This window comes from Oryctolagus cuniculus, chromosome 3 (genome assembly GCF_051225735.1).
Source record: "Oryctolagus cuniculus isolate XC-2025 breed Fujian yellow rabbit chromosome 3, ASM5122573v1, whole genome shotgun sequence".
Classification (NCBI taxonomy): domain Eukaryota; kingdom Metazoa; phylum Chordata; class Mammalia; order Lagomorpha; family Leporidae; genus Oryctolagus; species Oryctolagus cuniculus.
The window spans coordinates 79,936,336-79,956,187 of NC_142869.1; the positions used below are offsets into that span (position 1 = coordinate 79,936,336).

A 19,852-nucleotide genomic window follows, 5' to 3' on the forward strand; every position below is an offset into this window, starting at 1 on the left:
AGGGTAGACAAGCTCACAAAAAAAAAAAAAAAAAAAAAAAAAAAAAACAGATAATTTTTGTTAAATGAAGGGAGAGAAACTGAATTGGATCAAACTATTAAAAGCACTGGCAAAGTTGATCATTTTGTGTTTATCTGAAAACAAAATTATTAGGAGAATAAATTATGTGGGCATAAGACAAAAACCTAACCAAAAGCAAAGAGGACTCAAAACCTGAAAGATGGGAAGAATTGAGGGATCAAGGATTCCATTACCCTTGCCTCGTTCACTCTGATCCAGATTAACAGATTTTTCCATACTTAGTAAACGGGGGAAAGTTAAAGTTCCCTCCTCTCATTTCCAATGACTAGAGCACAGTAAATGTGCAATAAGTGCAATAAGAAGGAAGAAAGGTAGGGAAGAAAAATTAACTGGAATATGAAAAGAAAAGAGGGAGGGAGAGCAAGGAAGCTCTGAACAGTAACAATGTGAAAAGCTCATCTCAGAAAACTAGATACTGAGAAAGACCACAGAGACCAAAATGGTAATGATATTATTTATTACTGTGTTTTAGGCACTGTTACAATCACTTCAAGAGCATAATTCATTTGATTTTTACCACAACACAAGAAGTAATTAGAATTATAACAAATTTATATATACAAAAACTGAGGATCAGAGAGACAGCAAAATACAGACCGAAAGCAATGGAAAGAGGATTTTGGCAAAGACTATTTGACCTCAGATCTGCCATTTATATTGCTGAAAAGGATGCTATGGTTTTCCTCAGCCTTTGGAGAATATATCAAACCATGGCTTCATAACAGCTCTAGTCAACTTCACTGAATCATCCAGTTGGAGGCTGGATTGATAATCTAAATTATGACTCAATTCAGTATTTTCTTATTATAGGTAACAGCAACAATAAGCCTCATCTTTAACACAAAATAAGAGTAGCATACTTTCCTCTGCCTATTCTAAATGAATACTGAGTGTTAATCATATTTTCAAATAACAAATGTGACCTATGTTTGCTTATAACATATTAGCAATGCTGCTCATCACTATAAAATGATCTCTAAATCCAAACGTTACTCACATTAGCACTTTAGATAACAATATTTGTGTACCTAATGAATTGTACCAAAAGTAACTATGGCAAATTAAATTATCAAGTTAATCTTCTTACACTTAAAAAGTGGTAGTTCAAGAAAACATTGATCTTAAGTATATATTTTTTTATTTCTATAATGCAGAACCAGTCTCTTGCATAGCACCTAAAATGCTGGCATCCCATATGAGCACTGGGTTGATCTCAACTGCTACACTTCCAATTCAGCTCCCTGCTTATGTGCCTGGGAAGGCACTTGAAAATGACCAAATTCCTGGGCCCCAGCCATCCTCATGTGAGATCCAGATGGAGTTTCAAGCTCCTGGTTTCAGCCTGGCCCAGTACCAGCCATTGTAGGCATTGGAGGAGTGAACCAACAGATAGAAGATCTCTGTCTCTCTCTGTCTCCCTTTCTCTCTAGGTTACTCTGCCTTTCAAATCAATAAATAAATCTTTATATGTGTATATGTATATATAACACAAGAGAACTTCAAAAACATTGGGAAAATGGAATTAAAAGATGGTTATTTTGATGCAAAATTGAAATCCATCTAATTGTTTTATAATATGCATTTTCCATGCACTTATTTTTAATCATTGTCATGCTTCTGTGCATGCACACACATACATTTAAATACATAAAACAGAAAAAATGACTTTTCCTTTGGATATATTTTCAAATGCTCAGAAAAGGAAATGTTTGTCTACAAAGGTCAAAAGTCCTACATTATCAAATATTCCCAATTTGGTAGAAAAAAAACACTACATCTAGGGGACAGTGTTGTGGTGTACCAGGTTAAGTAACTACCTGCAATGCTGGCATCCCATTTGGGCACCAGTTTGAGTCCTGGATGCTCCACTCCCATCCAGCTCCCTTCTAGTGTGCAGGGGAAAACAACGGAGCATGTCCCAAGTACTTGGGCCCCAGCGCCCATGTGGGAGACCTGGAAGAAGCTCCTGGCTCCTAACTATGACCTGGCCCTGCCCTGGCTGTTGCTGCCATTTGGGGGGAGTGAACCAGAGGACAGATCTCTCTCTCCTTGTCTCCTACCCCCACCCTCCAGAAATTTGATTATCAAATAAATAAATATTTTTAAAAAATTAAATTTAGCTTGTTTGTCCACAATAATAAAAGTCAGTTGAGTTGATGGACTAGAAACAAATTATTTCATTTGTATACTGGAAATTGTTTTATGGTCATACAGCTTGTGTCTACTATTTCAAATTATATTCTATGCTAACATCACAAATTCTGACTGAAGGCAAGCTTCAACATGAAGCAGACACAAAATAATTAATTTAAAAGGGGGATTAGACCTACATAAAATTCATAGCATATAGCATGAGATGCTAGAACTTGATAGCATCATACAATGAACATTTAATAATGAATTAAGGTATCAAATAGAACACTAAAATTGAAATAAATGGAAAGGGGAAAATGCAGCCTAAGCTCTCTCTCACAAACTAAACATGGAAAATAAGGATAAATTTGTCCAGTTAAAAATGTAAATGCCCATATTCTGTGATAATAAAAAATTCAAGCAATGTGTTCCAATGATTATATTACAACCTGAATATATTCCAAGATATGAGAATTGAGATATATTTAAAGAAAGTTATAAATTCCTTGCAATAAAATTTATCTTGGAAAGAAAAATCTGCAGATACCATAGAAGCACAGGGTTGACAAAACACTATCATCTAACATTTTAATTTCTTCTTCAATATAATCAACAAATGATACTGTAGTTCTACTTGAATACTTCTTGCAATGAGGATTTCACTATTTCTGAGGCTTCCTGTTTCATTATGAACTAAACTGTTTGTTTCATGCACTCCCTGGCTCTAGCTTTGCCCCTTAAGATACATAGAGAATAAACCTAATTCTACAAGGATAATTGCAGACAGCTATCATATCTGCCCTGAATAGTCTTCTGCAGGCTAATGTTTGCTGATTTCTTCACCTATTCCTTAGTAGTATGTTTGAGTTCTTCCCCTTCTCTCCCACTTGGTTGCATTCCTCTTAAAAGCAGAACTCTGGGTAGATAGACCAGAACAGAACTCCTGAAAATTTGACATTTCATACTGTAATCAGGGAAGATTTTTAAAAATCTTGAAGTTAGAGTTCCTGATTAGTCAGATACTATATACATGGTGCAACCATAAAGTTCCTGTTAGGGAACACACTCATACCAGCACTGCTGCTACAGTACAATGTATTTTGATAATACTTTTTTAGAAACCACATTCATAGACAGCTTTTAAGTATAGAAGAAAATTAGACTCATTGTCTCATAGTGACACTCTTGTCTGATTGCAGTGTCTGTTCTACCATTATTTTTAAACAACAAGAATGATTTTACTCTATTTAGCTACTTTATTTGACATATTTTGCTCTGGATAATTTCTGGTTCTTTTGAAAAACTAAATCCACCCTCAAAGCATGAAAATCTGCTACTACAGTCAAAACAGTATGCTATAAGCCCTGAAGACAAGTCCAAAGGAGGAGTAAATATAGTTTGAATGATGGCAGTTATTATTTGAATACACACACACATACACACACAGGCATACTTCAAACATCTGTGGAAATGGGATTAAAGGTAAATTTAGGAGCAAAATATGTTACTTAATGGCTAAGATGCTGCTTGAGTCACCTATGTTCCCTATTGGAGAGCCTGGATTCCAGTCCCTTCTATTTTCTTTTTTTTTTTAACTTTTATTTAATGAATATAAATTTCCAAAGTACCCTTCTCTTTTCTTGATTTCAGTTTCCTGTTAATGCATACCCTGGAAGGCAGCAGTGGTGGCTCAAGTAATTGGGTTCTTGCTCCCCACTTCAGTCCGGCCCAACCACCCAATACTGTGGGCTCCTTGGAAGTGAATAAGAAGCTAGTAGAGCCCTTTCTCTCTCCCTCACCCTCTCTGTCTCAAAAATATAAAATTAAAAAAAAAATTTCCAAAAACATTTTTAAATCCATGCATAGTTTTTTCATAACACACATTTCCAATTGCTTTTTGAAGTCACCTTGTGTGTCTGTACATACATTTCATTTCTCCTCCAACTTTTAAAATTTGCCTTGTATATACATAAAACATAAATGTTTTCACAAAGTAACTGATAACAACTCATTGTAATAGATACACTTCGACTTATTTTTTAAAACTCTCAACATTAGTTTATGGTTACTGATTATAATGGACATGTGACTTAACTGTGAAGTAGGAATGGCTGTGTCTGTTTTTCCTCTTAGTGTCTAAGCTTCTTCTTTTTTTTTTTTTTTTTTTTTTTTTTTTGACAGGCAGAGTGGACAGTGAGAGAGAGAGAGAGAGAGAGAGAGAGAGAGAGACAGGTCTTCCTTTGCCGTTGGTTCACCCTCCAATGGCCGTCACAGCTGGCGCGCTGCGGCCGGCGCACCGCACTGATCCAAAGCCAGGAGCCAGGTGCTTATCCTGGTCTCCCATGGGGTGCAGGGCCCAAGCACTTGGACCATCCTCCACTGCACTCCCTGGCCACAGCAGAGAGCTGGCCTGGAAGAGGGGCAGAATCCGGCGCCCCAACCGAGACTAGAACCTGGTGTGCTGGTGCCGCAAGGCGGAGGATTAGCCTATTAAGCTGCGGTTTCTTGAGGGCATAGATATTAGTTTTCACCTCTGTTTCATCAGCTTCTAGAAAAGAATCTGGAGCACATATTTTGGTAAATATTATCACTGTGCTCCAGATTCTTTTATAACACTATATAATTAAACAATTTATCCATATTTCTCCACGTCCCTTTTTATAGCGGGATGAAGAAAATGTGCAGTGGGGTGGAACTGATCCTAATACTCAGATATTACCTTAAGATAGGTACTTAAAACTCTCAGATCTATTATACTCCCAGATATAATAGCAAATAAAAGGAGCTACATATCTACATTTGTCAATAGAGTATCAATTATAATTATGAACATTATTTTTAGGATTTTTCCAACTGCAGCAGTTCAAAAACTCAATTTTTTTCATGTAAGGAATGTTTATTATTCACATCTTAAAACTAAAAATAACTGCAGACCAACCCAATAGTGTCAAAGTAACCAGGCCTATTTATAGAATATAACTTTTAAGCAATGATTTATGCTATTAAATGGTTCACTGCATTTTAAAAATCATTAGCATGAATTGAAATATATTTACATAAATTACATTGTTTCTTTCAAGCTATAGTTAACTAGAATATGCATTTCATTGGATTTCTGGAAGAACTGTAGCATGTTCAAGTAAATATATAGCAAATCTTTAAGGACTGCTTCCATGTTAAATGTTTCATACTCGTTATTATTTGTTATCTGAGAAATACTAGCTCATAAATTATTCATAATTCTAGCCAGATCTGTTACATCAGGTGTCAGATTAATCTACGAGGTAAAAAGTGCTGAGTTTTACATGAAGTATTCATTAAACTTGGTGAACTCATTAAAGTATGTTAATTAGGTAATAGACAAAGGAACTTGGTATTTGGTAGAGATTGGGCACCGCTAATACCTTGCTTTGTGCTAATACCTTGGCTGCAGTTTTTTTTTTCCTTTAATGAGCACAGGGAAAAGCTGATTATTCTAACTACAGAAAAACATCGCATGTGATACGTATTGGAAAAAATGCCCCAGGTGACAAAAGGAGACACAGACCAAAGAAACTGGCATTTCAAAGCTTCTAATTTTTCTCTGGTACAATATTCTGTCATGAGAAATATTATCAAAATATTTCAATGTTATCAATTATGATTTGACCAATAACAGCTTTTTGTCTCAAATTTAATTGGCCTATATCACCTGTGTATGATGCCTATCCTGTTTTATTACTTTGGTTTTTAGTTTAACACTACAATTTTAAATACTTAAGAGCATGCATGTTCTTTTGCAGTGAAGACAAAAAAATTCATAAATAATCTCATTTCAATATAATATTTATTATTAGATGACTGCTTTTCAAAGATTATATTAAGTTTTCCACAGAAACAGCGAACAATTGGATGCTCCTCACACACCAAACACAAATGACTGAATAGATGGCCTCCAAGCTCTTTCTAGTTTTTCTAGCTACCTCAAATGAGACCACTTAAATCACATAAACCAAATTCTGTGGCTCAGTGTTACATGTGAAAGTTTGCTTGTGTAAAATCCTTAGTTTTTATAAAGCTAACCCAGAGCTTATTCTTGAAAATAAAAATGAATGCTTCTTTTAATCTGTCAAGTATCTTAAGATTTGATCTTCTTCTGAGAATTAAGTGGCTCAAAGTATCTGCCACTGCAGATTCTGCTCTTAACTGAAATCCCCAGAGTCCACCCTAAATGGTAAAACCAATATGTTTATTTTCCATTGGGATTCCACCAATCCTGCCTTTTCCTATTACTTTTCTTTTTTGTACAAATAATTGCCACTTCACACAGACTTTAACTACAGAAATGAAGGATACCACTAGGATTAGAACGTAAGTGTCATATTCAGTTAGTGATCCAGAGCACCACAACTGGCTCCATTCCAAACACAACTCTGCACGCCAGAAGCAGGGCCAGAAGACGAATCTCCTCCTTTTGTCATCATTATACCACACAGTCTCTCAAACATATGGTTCCGAAAACACAAATAAATTTAATAAAGGAAAATAACCTCTTCTGAAAAGTTAAAGTGTGTGATTATTTCATTTGTCATCAATTCCAAGGAGAAAATGTGTCCTCAATGTCAGGACTCATCACAGCAGATTTATTAAAAGCTGCTACTATTTTTGGTACGAATTCATCTTTCCTAGGATGACTTTAGTTGCACTCCTGTAATTCTGCTTACAGAGAGAATTTCTTCAATTTTTGAGATAATTTGCATATTAGATGTCATTACAAGATTTTTCTAGGAATATATATTTCAAAATGTAATTGTAGCATATTCATTAAAGTGAAATAAAAATCAAAATATTAAAGGGAATTTTTTGGTGTTGCTTCTACTTCTTAGATTGTTTCTCAAAGCTTCAAAAACTCACACAAAAATATGTTCACTAAGATCATGTGTGTATATAAATAAAGACTATGAAATGCAGGCCCACTAAGAGATTTAACTTTGCCCATAAAAGCAACTATGGTACTCTATAATTTTCTAATATTACATCAGCTCGACACCCTAAAATATTTAGAACACCAAGGGGAGAAAAAGTCCACTTGGACCAGCGCCATAGCTCACTAGGTTAATCCTCCACCTGCGGTGCCAGCATCCCATATGGGTGCCAGGTTCTAGTCCCAGTTGCTCCTCTTCCAGTCCAGCTCTCTGCTGTGGCCCAGGAAGGCAGTGGAGGATGGCCCAGGTGCTAGGGCCCCTGCACCCGCATGGGAGACCAGGAGGAAGTACCTGACTCCTGGCTTCAGCCGTCGCAGCCATTTGGGGGTGAACCAACGGAAGGAAGACCTTTCTCTCTGCTTCTCCCTCACTGTCTATAACTCTACCTGTAAAATAAATAAAAAATAATTTAAAAGCCCACTAAATTTAGAGATCATCAATATTTCCCATTTTTATTTCTTTCTTTCTTCTTTTTTTTTTTTTTTTTTTTTTTTTGACAGGCAGAGTGGACAGTGAGAGACAGAGAGAAAGGTCTTCCTTTTTCCATTGGTTCACCCCTCAATGGTCACTGCAGCCAGCGGTGCTGAGCCGAAGCCAGGAGCCAGGTTCTTCTCCTGGTTTCCCATGCAGGTGCAGGGCCCACACACTTGGGCCATCCTCCACTGCACTCCCGGGCCACAGCAGAGAGCTGGACTGGAAGAGGAGCAACCAAGACACAATCCGGCTCCCTGACTGGGACTGGAACCCGGGGTGCCGGTGCCACAGGCAGAGGATTAGCCTTTTGAGCCGCGGTGCCAGTCTCCCATATATTTTTTCATTCTCTTCCTAAGTTCTTAATGTTCCAATCACAGAACTTTTTATTTCTTAAAGATCGATTGATTGATTGATTGACTTGAAAGGCAGTTTGATAGAAAGGGAGAGACAAAGAGATCTTCTAACCACTGGTTCACTCCCCAAATATCTGCAACAGCCAGAACCAGGAACTCCATTCAGATGTCCTAAATGGGCTTCAGGAACCCAAATATTTGACTCATAGTCTGCTATCTACCAGGATGCATCAGCAGGAAGCTGGATGGATAATGTAGGTAGCCAAAACTCCACCCAGGCTCTCCGTAAGGGATACATGAGAATCCCAAGCAGCAGCTTAATCTGTTGCACCACAATATCCACCCTACAGAACTTTTTTCAAAGAGCAATTTTATAGGAAAGTTTGTTTTCAAACAAAAATGATCCATCTAAATGACCTAATTTTGTCTAGCAATGGATACCATAGCATCTGAAGACACTAGCATAAATTTATTTACAAGAAATTACTGTAATGTTCTACATGGATCATTATCTCTAATTAAAAATTCTAAAAATGCTTTCATACTGGTTCATTCATTAGATATCAAATTTCCAACTTTACCATGCATCCACATTCCACAATCTACCAAAGTTTAAATGTGGGGAGCAATCCGGACTAGACTAAGTTACTCGAATTAGGACTTATTCTATGCATCTGCTCTCCCACAATATGGCGCTGGGAGAGAAGTAAACAGCTTCCGCACAGCTGCCTCCAGTTCAACCAATTAACTGTAGGACTTGCTCCTGATTGGAGAGCAGCGTACTCAGCCGAGTTGGGATTGGCGGAGGAGGACTATAAAGGAGGAGAGAGACGGCATGCACCGGGAACATCTATGGGGAACATCTGAGGGAACCCGTGCAGCCCCCGAGAGAACCGGCCGGTGGTGTGCCGCTCCCCTGCGGAAGTGGGGAATGCGGCCAGGGGGAACTGCCCTTCCACGGAGGTGGAAGGGATAGTAGCCAACCCGGGAAGAACCAGCAGCAAACCCGGGGAGGGCCGAGCAGATGAAAGAACAGTGCAGGGTCCTGTGTTGCTCCTCCACGAAGAGGGGGAGCGACATAATGGTGCCGTGACTCGGATATGAAGCCTAGGCAGGGCTTAGTGTCGTTCCTCCACGAAGAGGGGGAGCGACATAATGGTGCCGTGACTCGGATATGAAGCCTAGGCAGGGCTTAGTGTCGTTCCTCCATGAAGAGGGGGAGCGACATAATGGTGCCGTGACTCGGATAGGAAACCTAGCTCGGATAGGAAACCTAGGATGGATACGAAACTTAGGAGGGAAGAAACGGGAAGAACTGGGAAAATATCGGAGAGAGAAACTAGCAAACAGCCTAGGGAAATTACCGGAGAGAGAGACTAGCAAACAGCCTAGGGAAAAGCCGGACGAAAAGGGTGCCGGAAGAAGCTATTGAAAGCCTAGGCATAGACTCGAAACAGCCTAGGGAAAAGCCGGACGAAAAAGGAGCCGGAAGAAGCTATTGAAAGCCTAGGCATAGACTCGGATACGGACTACGGGGGGAAGCTGGGAGAAATCTCTAAGGTCGAAAGCGAAAGTGAAAGCTAGAACAAACAGACTCGGACGCGGACTGTGGGGAGAGGCCAGGAGAAATGAGGGAGGAATATCGTTGGAGGAAAGTTTGGGGAAACATACCGGGTAGAGAAAAATGTTAGGGAAATTGAAGCCGCAGGGGGCAGGCCGAGGCGGAGACGAAAGCCACTTTGGGGTTCTCAAGTTAGCCCGGGAATAGGAGGCGAAAAGTTGAAGCCAGAAGCTGAGACGTAAGCCAGATTGGGATCCGTCTGATTAGCCCGGGGAGCAAAGGACGGGAAGCCAGATCGTGGGGCGGAGACGTACGCTGGGTTGAATTCGCCAGGCTAGCCCGGGGAACTTAGATTGAATCCTAGTGGCGGAGACGCAAGCTACGCTGTGTTACTCGCGGAAGCCGCCGCGTGCAGAGAGAGCACGGGGCGTGAATAGATAGGGAACGCTGGCGTAGGCCGTGGTTCAGACGCGAAAGGGTTAAGCGTGGAGACCGCGGAGCTCGCAAAGCCGAGCCGAGCAAAGCCGGGAAGCTGCGCAGATGAGAGAGGCGCACGGGCTGAAGCGGCGCAGAGCCGGGAACCCGCCGGCGGGGCGAGGTGCCGGAAAGCTGCGGGGATAAGAGAAACAGAAGTTTTAGAAGTAAAGTGAGAGAAATAGGAATGCTGGAAGATAGAAGTAAAATGGGAGAAATAGGAATGCCCGGAGATAGAGAAATAGAGAGAAATAAGGCCTCCCCTCAACATGCCAATTAGGAGGCTTGGATTCGGTCTGCCTGATTTAAGGCGGTAAGCGCTAGCAAAGCTCGACCAGAGTATGAGCTGCAGGTCACCGAAGATAGGCACGAACCAACACTAATAAGTCTCCCCCACAATAAGGCAATGAGAAGGCTTGGATTCGGTTTGCCTGATAGGTTTTGTAAACACCTGCAGGCAGTTCTAGCAGAGCAGAGTATGCGCTGCAGGGCACCGAACACAGGCACGCATCAGCGCCTAAAAACCTCCTCACAACATGGCGAAGAGAGGACCCGGATTCGGTTTGCCTGATGGATAGGACTTGTAAGAGCCTGTGGCAACTCTAGCAAGTACAGCAGAGTGTGTGCTGCGGGACACCGAAGACAGGCGCGTATCAACGCCAAAAAATAAAAAGAAAGGGGGATCTGTGGGGAGCAATCCGGACTAGACTAAGTTACTCGAATTAGGACTTATTCTATGCATCTGCTCTCCCACAATATGGCGCTGGGAGAGAAGTAAACAGCTTCCGCACAGCTGCCTCCAGTTCAACCAATTAACTGTAGGACTTGCTCCTGATTGGAGAGCAGCGTACTCAGCCGAGTTGGGATTGGCGGAGGAGGACTATAAAGGAGGAGAGAGACGGCATGCACCGGGAACATCTATGGGGAACATCTGAGGGAACCCGTGCAGCCCCCGAGAGAACCGGCCGGTGGTGTGCCGCTCCCCTGCGGAAGTGGGGAATGCGGCCAGGGGGAACTGCCCTTCCACGGAGGTGGAAGGGATAGTAGCCAACCCGGGAAGAACCAGCAGCAAACCCGGGGAGGGCCGAGCAGATGAAAGAACAGTGCAGGGTCCTGTGTTGCTCCTCCACGAAGAGGGGGAGCGACATTAAACACAAATGCTATTCTGGAAAAGCACAAGCCCAACTGACTTTTCGATTATAGTTCAATGATAATACTGCACTATTCTGTTCATTGTTTCATACTAACTTTCAGAGCACGGTCATGTAGATATTAAAGAATTGTCATTTATTTTACTAATAAACGAAGATTACATGAAAGAGCAAAAAAATAAAAAAATTAAAATGTTAAAATTCTAAAGCTTCTTGCTTCTGGTTTTCTATGTCCAGTAGAACACTACTACCATTAAAAATATTTCCTAAATGATGCTTAACATTTTACTAATATAATGGAACAAATCTGAGAAATGTTCCTCAAGATTATGTTCCTTTGTCAGAAAAATTTGTTAGGTAGAAAACTAATTTTATAACATTTTATTAGTGAAAAATATATGTAGTTTTGAACTATAGAGCCTTCACAATTTTACATAAATATCAAGGTCTTAGAAAATCAGCTGCTGATTTTAAAAAAATCATAGTACAGTACAGAAATAATTTGACAAGATTATATTGTTTCATCAGTCTCCACAAACAACCTGAAACAAAACTAATGCAGAAATAAATTTCTATTACTGTTCCAACTGTGTAGCACCCTGTAACACAGAAATTTTAATCATATATTTAAAAAGAGTATACCCTCCTTAGTCCTATGGAACCTCCACAATCCACCACCTCTATTAACTACTTTCATAATCTACATTTTCCTCCACTTCATGTCTTCTTTCTTTTGTAATAAAGAATAAGTCTTGGCCAGCATTGTAGCATAGCAGGTAAAGCTGACACCAGAATCTTATGTGGGCACTAGTATGAATTTCGGCTGCTCCACTTCTAATCCAGTTGCCTGCTAATGTGTCTGGGAAAGCAGCAGAAGATGACCCAAGTACTTGGGCCCCTGCACCCAAGTGGGAGACCTGAAAAAATTCCTGGCTCCTGGTTTTGGTCTGGCTAAGCCCATGGCCACTGCAGCCATTTGAAGAGTGAACCAGCAGATGGAAGATTCATTCTCTTTCTCTCTCCCCCCACCCCGCCTCTCTCTGTCTCTTCCTCTCTCTTTGTAACTCTGCCTTTCAAATAAAAAAATTAAGTCTGGATTCAAATACATTAAAAGGCAGTGTTAGACAATATTATATTATAATGGACTTTAATATTCATAGTATCATACCCCAAACTTACACTTGATCTTAGCCAAAAGGCCGAGAAGCGATATACCTCAAACTTAGAATACGGTTTGTAAAAGGGATAGTGAGAACCCAAACAGAAAAAAAAAAAAAAAAAAAAAAAAAAGAGCATTAGTCACCTAGGAGAATTATGTAGGAAAAAAATGGAAATCTAACCCAAACTCCTAAGGAAAAAGATTAATGAGTAAAACCCAAAATAAACAAAGAGATACTTGTCATTCTTCACTACAGATTTCCTTTTTTGGTTTTTGTTTATTTGATTGCCCTGTTTCTCTCAAATTGACTTGCTAAGTGGCTGATTTCCTCTGGAAAACTTCGTTGCAGTATTTTTAAAACTGCCTCAGTCCTTTCAGAAATGAAACAGAATATAAATGTAACTGGCTTTTACAAAGAGATTTCTTAGAAATTATCTAAAAGGTAGGTGAAGGACTATAGGCAGTAGAATGATACTGTAGTCCCTCATCTAATTTACAAGAGCAAATTGTCACATTACCTAACAGGGCCCTCCCAAGGAACCATCATAGGGCCTGGAGGAGGGAGGGAACACACCTTATCAAAACTGCTAGGTTCACACTTGTCTGTCAGAATTGCTATTATCCAAGAGACAGAAAGTAACAAATCCTGACAAGGATCTGGAGAAAGAGGAATACTTACACACTATTGGTGGCATTGCAAATTAGTGCAGCCACTGTAGAAAACAGTATGGAAATCCCTGCACCTGCATGGAAGACCAGGAAGAAGCTCCTGGCTCCTGACTTCAGATCGACCCAGCTCTGGCCATTGCAGAAATTTGGAGAATGAACCAGTGGATGGAGAACTTTTCCCATGCATCTCTCTCTCACTGTCTGTAACACTGCCTCTCAAATAAATAAATAAAAATTAAAAATACATAAAATCTTTAAAAATGATCATCTCAAAAAAAATACAGATAACTATAATACATGGCATATAAACTACAGGAACACTGAAAACAAAGTATAGCATAGTGAAAATGAAGTAAACTAAAATAATGAATAAAGAAATGGATTCACACAAGGTGACCAATGGTCATGGAGCAGATCTCGAACGTCTGTCACTAAATATAAAGAAGGGGGTGGCACTTATGAAACACCAATAGTGTGCCAGGCACTCCACTAGACTTTGCACATATAATGTCATGTTTAATTCCTACAACCCTTTAAGGAAAAGTTATTATATATTTATGGATAATACTTGGCATTCAGAAAGATTAACTAACTAGATCAAAGTGGCGATGGCAGTGCCAGGATTCACACTTGGGTCTATAAACATATAACAGACTGCTTTTCACAAGTAGTTACTGAAATAAAATCTTAAATTTTCTATACTCTTCAAATCTTTTCATTTGTGTGGGTTTCGAGATTTATTTATCTATTTGAAAGACAGAGTGGCAGTGAATGAGGGAAGGAGAGAGAAAGTGAAGGAGAAGGATAGGGAGAGAGAGAAGTAAAGAGAGAGAGAGAAAGAGAGAGAGAGAATCTTCCACCTGCTAGTTTACTGTCCAAAGCTTGCAGTAGCCAAGGCTAGGTCAGGCTGAAGCCAAGAACCAGGTACTCCAACTGAGTTTCCCACCTGGGTGGCAGCAAGCCAAGTACTTGTACCATTATCTACTGCCTCCCAGGCACAGTAGGAGGAAGCTAGACTGGAAGCATGGAATAGCCAAGACATAAACCAGGCACTCCTATAAGGGATGTATGCTTTCCAAGTGGCACCTTAACCAGTTGCACCACAACACTTGCCCCTTCTGAAAGCATTTTCAAAAAAGTCCAATGTATCGGGCCGGCGCCGCAGCTCACTAGGCTAATCCTCCGCCTAGCGGTGCCGGCACACCGGGTTCTAGTCCCAGTCGGGGCGCCGGATTCTGTCCCGGTTGCCCCTCTTCCAGGCCAGCTCTCTGCTGTGGCCAGGAAGTGCAGTGGAGGATGGCCCAGGTGCTTGGGCCCTGCACCCCATGGGAGACCAGGAAAAGCACCTGGCTCCTGGCTCCTGCCATCGGATCAGCGCGGTGCGCCGGCCGCGGCGGCCATTCGAAGGTGAACCAACGGCAAGGGAAGACCTTTCTCTCTGTCTCTCTCTCACTGTCCACTCTGCCTGTCAAAAAAAAAAAAAAAGTCCAATGTATCATTAAACAACCCTGTATGATAAGAGTACAGTGAGGTCGGCACCGCGGCTCACTAGGCTAATCCTCCGCCTGCAGCGCCGGCACACCAGGTTCTAGTCCCGGTCGGGGTGCTGGATTCTGTCCTGGTTGCCCCTCTTCCAGGCCAGCTCTCTGCTGTGGCCAGGGAGTGCAGTGGAGGGTGGCCCAAGTACTTGGGCCCTGCACCCCATGGGAGACCAGGATAAGTACCTGGCTCCTACCATCGGATCAGCGCGGTGCGCCGACCACAGCGCGCCAGCCGCACCAGTCATTGGAGGGTGAACCAACGGCAAAAGGAAACTTTCTCTCTGTTTCTCTCTCTCACTGTCCACTCTGCCTGTCAAAAAAAAAAAAAAAAAGAGTACAGTGAATAATATTATTTGTACTTCACAGATACAGAACCTACAATTCAGAGGTTAATTTATCACCCAATTAATGAAGACTAGATCCCTGGGGCAGATACTATTTGAGATGCCCTCATCATCTCATATCAGAATTCCAGGCTTTGGGACCAGTGCTGTGGCATAGCGGGCTAAGTCTCTGCTATGGTGCCAGCATCCCGCATGGGTGCTGGTTCTAGTCCTGGCTGCTCCTCTTCCAGTCCAGCTCTCTGCTATGGCCTGGGATAAGCAGAAGATGGCCCAAGGGCTTGGGCACCTGCACTCTGCACCCATGCAGGAGACCGACCCAGAGGAAACTCCTGGCTCCAGGCTTTGGATCGGCCCACTGCCAGCCACTGTGGCCATTTGGGGAGTGTACCAATGGATAGAGGACCTTCTCTCTCCCTCTGTCTGTAACTCTACCTCTCAAATAAATAAATAAAATAAATAAATAAAATCTGTTTTAAAAAAAGAATTCCTGGTTTTGATTCTTGGTTTCATTTCCAATTCCAGCTTCCTACTGATGCACACCCGGGGAGGAAACAAATTATGATTTAAGTACTTGAGTCCTTGGTTTTTTTTTTGTTTTTTTTTTTTTTTTTTGTTTTTGTTTTTTTCCTGACAGGCAGAGTGGACAGTGAGAGAGAGAGACAGGGAGAAAGTTCTTCCTTTTTTCCATTGGTTCACCCCCTCAATGGCCGCTACGGCCGGCGCACCACACTGATCCAAAGCCAGGAGCCAGGTGCTTCTCCTGGTCTCCCATGGGGTGCAGGGCCCAAGCACTTGGGCCATCCTCCACTGCACTCCCTGGCCACAGCAGAGAGCTGACCTGGAAGAGGGGCAACAGGGACAGAATCCAGCACCCCGACCGGGACTAGAACCCGGCGTGCCGGCGCCGCAGGCGGAGGATTAGCTTAATGAGCTATGGTGGCACCGGCCTAAGTACTTGAGTCCTTGACACCCTTAAGGAAGACACAAATTGAGTTCGACTCTGTCTTTCTGGCTTCAGCCTGGTCCAGCCCTGTCTGTTATGGGCATTTGGGAAGTGAACCAGTATATTAAAAAAATGTCTATTTTTCTCTCTAAAATTCTCTCAAATGAAAGGAAAACAAGTTTGTTTTTTTTTTTTGTTTTTTTTTTTTTTTTTTGTTTTTTTAAGATTTGTCTGTTTATTTGGAAGGCAGAGTTACAGAGAGACAGAAATTTCCCATCTTCTGTTTCAATCCCCAAATGGCTACAATGGCCAGGGCTGGGCCAGCCAAAGGCAGCAGCTGGGAACTCCATTCTGGTCTCCCACATGGATGGAAGTTGGGCCATCTTCTGCTGATTTTCCAGGTGCGTTAGCAGGGAGCTGGGCCAGCAGCCCAGACTCCAAGCCGTGCTCATATGGGATGCTGGCATCACAGGTGGCCAGCAATGCAGGTCATCACAGGCTAACCTACAGCACCACAATGCTCACCCTAAATATATTTTTTAAATAAGTAAAACTAGCCATAAAGAAAAGACTAGACCCCTTACCTTCCGATATATGATCTTCTTCCTTTGCCTCATAATTTTCTGTACGGTACCTCATACAGAAGGTAAGAAGAACAGAATTTAAAAGGAAAAAGAAAGAAAACACACCTGTAACTCGCCTGCAGCTGTCCTTTAACAGTGATAAAACTCCATTTTCTATAATGGAGCACCTACTTGCCTTCAGCAGTTGCTAAAGACTTTCTACTCTCAGCATATTCTGTTCCTTCCTTTTTTTGTAATTCAAAAAGGGTAGAGGGAATTCACTTATATCATGTTACATGGAGGATCTCTCAGTACATTCCTTGGCCTTTGTTATTCTTTATTACTCTCTAGTCTCTGCCAAAAAAAAAAAAAAAAAAAAAGTCCAACTGCCCTCATTCCTCCATTCTTGCTATTTCATATGCTTTTGCTAATTTCTCTATCCATAGCTCTCTTTAAATATTTCTCCTGCCTATTTGCTACATATTTTCTCCTAATTCCTCCTTTAATCCTCTTAAAGCATTATCTTCTTTTTGCGTATAGATATTCAGACCACTCTGACCTGGTTCCTGGTTCTGGAACCCCTCAGATCTCTCAGAGTCACAACATTTGTAATATAAAATAAAAATGTTTTAAACAGTATTTTTTTCTGAACAAAAAAATGAAAAGGCAAATGCTTTGTTATTAAAAGGGTAAACGGGCTTTGGAATATTTCCTTGATATCTAAATATCTGCCAACTAAGCTTTCTTCAAATCAGTATCACTTGCTCATCTTTTCTTGGTGTACCCTATTGGTTCCCTCATCATTGACCCTCATTATAAGTATACAATTACAAAACTGCCATGACCAAGGTGACTTGAGGGCTGCTGAAACACCCTTCTGCCTCAAATACCTCTGATTTGCATGCTTTTGTTCCATATTATCATCAATAAAATCATTTCTTCTAGTAAAGTCTCATGTTGTAACCATGTAAAATCCTGGAAAAATCTAAATATACAGTAGTCATCTGAACCAGGAGAAGGAACAAAGGAGCATAGTGTCTGGCACAAAATGATGGAGTTATATTTATTTTTTTTTGAAGGTTTTTATCTAATGAGTACAAATTTCATATGTACAGCTTTTAGGAATATAGTGTTTCTTCCCCACATTCTCGCTCTGCCACTCCCACTCCCATCCCACCTCCTACTCCCAATCTCATTCCATTTTTCATTATGATTCATTTTTAATTGATTTTATATACAGAAGACCAATAGAAATTTCAACTGTTTGCACCCACAGAAACACACAAAGTATAAAGTACAATTTGAACACTAGTTTTACCGTTAATTCTCATAGTACAACACATTAAGGACAGAGGTCCAACATGGAGAGTAAGTGCACAGTGATTCCTGTTGTTAATTTGACAACACTCTTATTTTTGAAGTCAGTGACCATCTGAGTCTCTTGACATGAGCTGCCAAGGCTATGGAAGCCTTTTGAGTCCACAAACTCCATCAGTATTTAGACAGAGCCATATGCAAAGTAGCTCTCTCCTCTCTTCAGCGAAAAGTGCATCCTTCATTGATAGCCCTTCTTTCCACTGGAGTCTCACTCACAGAGATCTTTCACAGATATCTTTCTTTTTGCCACTATGTCTTGGCTTCCCAAGCCTGAAATGCTCTCATGAGAGAAATTATATTTAAAGACACCGTCTATGAAAAAGCTAATGAACATTTGGCACAGCGACTAAAATGGCTCTTGGGATGCTATATCAGAGTGCCTGGGTTCCAGTCCTGGCTCCACTCCTGATTCCATCTGCCAGCTAAGGCATACCCTGGAGGCAGCATTTGAGGGTTCAAGTATCTGGGTCCCTGCCACCTGCATGGAGTCCTAGATTGAATTTCAGACAACTGGCTTCAGCAGAGCCAAACCCTGGCTTTTGCAAGCACTTGGGAATGAATTAGTGTAGGGGAATGTCTATCATGGTTTTCTCTCTCTCTGTCTTTCAAAAAGATAAAATATTTTTAATTAAAGCTAATAAATAGGATCTCCCAGGTACCAACTTAAGATATATTCCCTTCATTTTTACCTCTTGCTCCTATACCTGCAAAAATTATAAAGTATAATAAAATAAAACCATATTTAAATACATAACTAAATACATATTTTTATAATTTATCACAACTAGTTTTTTACTTACAATGTGCATGGATGATAGCTGTCAAATGAAAGACAAGAAGTCAAATTAGGGGCCTGCACTGTGGCTTAGCAGGTAAAGCTGCCACCTGCAGTGCTGGCATCCTACAAGGGCGCTGGTTCGAGTCCAGGCTGCTCTACTGCCAATCGTGCTCTCTGCTGTGGCCTGGGAAAGCAATGGAAGATGGCCTAACACCTTGGGCCCTTGCATTTGCATGGGAGACCTGGAGGAACCTCCTGGCTCCCAGCTTGATTGGTACAGCTCTGGGCATTGTGGCCAAGTGGGGAGTTGGCACAGTGGATGGAAGATCTCTCTCTCTCTCACTCTCTGCCTCTCCTCTCTCTGAATAACTCTGACTTTCAAATAAATAAATAAATAAATCTTAAATCTTTTTTTAAAAAGTCAAATTTAACCCCTTAGAAAAGAACTACCATTTTACATCTTTATTACACAAAATCTACTTTTTGTAATGATATTTTTGACACTTACATTTCATCATTTAAAAGTTGCATAGCAGGGACTGGTGCTGTGACATACTGGGCTAAGCGTCTGCCTGCAGCGCCAGCATAGCAAATGGGCACTAGATCCTAGTCCTGGCTGCTCCTCTTCTGATCCAGCTCTCTGTTATGGCCTGGGAAAGAGGTGGAGGATGACCCAAGTGCTTTGGACCCTGTACCCGAGAAGTTCCTGGCTCCTGCCTTCAGACTGGTTCAACTCTGGCCATTGTAGCCACTTGGAGAGTTAGCCAGCAGGTAGAATACCTGTCTCTCCCTCTCTCTGTCTGTAATTCTACCTCAAATAAATAAAATCATTTTAAAAAATTCTAAAAGGTTTCATAGCAAATAAGATTACAAATCTAAATTGAACTTCATTATTATTATTATTTTTTTTTTTTTGACAGGCAGAGTGGACTGTGAGAGAGAGATACAGGGAGAAAGTTCTTCCTTTTCCGTTGGTTCACCCCGCAATGGATGCTGCGGCCAGCGCACCACGCTGATCCGAAGCCAGGAGCCAGGTGCTTCTCCTGGCCTCCCATGCAGGTGCAGGGCCCAAGCACTTGGGCCATCCTCCACTGCACTCCCTAGCTACAGCAGAGAGCTGGCCTGGAAGAGGGGCAACAGGGACAGAATCCGGCACCCCGACCGGGACTAGAACCCAGTGTGTTGGCACCACAGGCGGAGGATTAGCCTAGTGAGCCGCAGCGCCGGCCCTAAATTGAACTTTAAATACATGCTATAAATTTTATTTCTGATGGAATAGTACAGCCA

General features: G+C 41.4%; 1 protein-coding gene and 1 pseudogene across 10 annotated transcripts in view; both read right to left on the reverse strand.

Annotated features, from left to right (window-relative positions):
• SLC4A10 (solute carrier family 4 member 10) overlaps positions 1–19,852 on the reverse strand; it is a 329,775-nt gene that overhangs the window by 273,262 nt on the left and 36,661 nt on the right.
• LOC127491960 (U2 spliceosomal RNA) lies at positions 12,233–12,402 on the reverse strand (annotated as a pseudogene).